Below are 1,795 nucleotides of genomic sequence, written 5' to 3'. Positions count from 1 at the left end.
TAATATATTATATTTGGTTATTTTAAAAGTAGTTGCTCAGATTACAAGATAAAGACATGAAAAACTGATCAAAAATGTAAGCACAAACCATTCTTTTTGGTGAACTAAGAGATTATTAACATAGTTATTCTATCATATATATATATTCTTATTCCTTCTCTTTCTTCTATTCCAGTTCTTTCCTTTTAAGCAGTTTCTTCTCCTTTTGTTTTCCCAATAACTATTATACATTTTGGATCTTATTTACTGTTTCAGGTTTTTATACTAGGGAGATAATATGATGTTAACACATTCATGTCTGATTTATTTTACTTATGAGTATGGTTTCAAGTTGCATCCATTTGCCTATAAAAACCTTGAGTTTATTCTTCTTTATAGCTGAGTAGTACTCCATTGTAAAAAATACATCTTTTATCTGTTCCTCAGTTGATTGGCATTTGGATTGTTCCCAAGATTTTGGTTATTACAAAGTGTGCTGCTGTAAAACATGGGTGGCATTTATATTTATGATATCTCTTCCTCTTGAATTTTTCCCATAACAAGTGTTTAGTGACATTCTTTGTCACTTTTGGTCATTTTTGATTTGAAGTTCACATTGTCTGCAAACAGAATAACTACTACTACTTTTTCTTGGGTTTCTGTTGTATGGAGTATTATTTTATATCCTTTGACTTAGTTATGTGTTTCTTTTTGAGTTAAATGTGTTTCTTATATACAGCATATTGTTGGTTCTTATTTCTTGCTCCATTCTACCAATCTGTTTCTTTTGATTGGAACTTGAGACCATTTATATTGATGGTCATAACTGATATGTGTTGGCTTATCTTTGTTATGTTACTTTCCTATTGTTGGTTCACTGTTTTTTCCCGCTGTTTCATTGCTTGCCCAGCCTGGTGATTGCTTTCTGATGTTATTCTTGGAATTGTGGGCTTTTATTTTATTTTATTTTTTAATCTCCACTACTCTTTGTAGTGCTATTTTTATGGTCATGAATTTCTTCAATTATTTGTCATGAAAATATCTTATTTCTCCATAAATTTTGAAAGATAGTTTTTCAGGATACATCAGTTTGGATTTGAAGTTGTTTTCTTACAGGGCCTGCACCCCAAACCCTTCTTGATTTGAGAGTTTGTGTTGAGAACTCAGTCAGGATTTTAATGTGGTTTCCTTTATAGGTGATCTGTTTCTTTTCTCTAATAGCTTTTTATCTGTTTTTGTGCCGAATGTCTGGGATCTTGGTAATTATATGTTTGGGTATAGATTTATTTTGGCTATGCCTGTTTGGATTTCTATATGCCTCACTTACATGTAGGTGAGATTCTGTTCCCAAGCTTAGAAAATTTTCTGTTACTTCTGCATATGGTCTTTTTAGGTCATTTGTGTTGACTCCTGCTTTTCCATTAACACCTATTCATCTTACATTATTTTTTGTATCATTTGGAGCTGTTGAATTGTTATTTCACTGTCCCTTATTATTAAGAGATCTTTCCTTTTGTGATCACTAACCCCGATCTTGTCTTCGAGGTCTGAGAGTTGATCTTCAGTTTCAGTCAACTAGTTTTTTCAGCTTTCAATGGCATTTTTAATTTCTTGGTTGTCTCTTTAATCTGTTTCATGCATTCTATTTCTTTTCTATATTGTTCATTCAAAATTTCCATCATTTTCCTGTGCTCCCTTGTTTTTTATCTGTTTTCTCCAGCTATGCTGAGCAATTCTCTCATTATTGATAACAATTCATTTTTTCACCTGAGAAATTATTTCTGATCTGATTTCCTCTACAGTCTCCTGGATTTAT

This window comes from Cavia porcellus, unplaced genomic scaffold (genome assembly GCF_034190915.1).
Source record: "Cavia porcellus strain 051 isolate PalLab524CR breed Dunkin Hartley unplaced genomic scaffold, mCavPor4.1 scaffold_2, whole genome shotgun sequence".
In the NCBI taxonomy this organism is placed as follows: domain Eukaryota; kingdom Metazoa; phylum Chordata; class Mammalia; order Rodentia; family Caviidae; genus Cavia; species Cavia porcellus.
Note: the sequence above shows the minus strand (reverse complement) of the source record.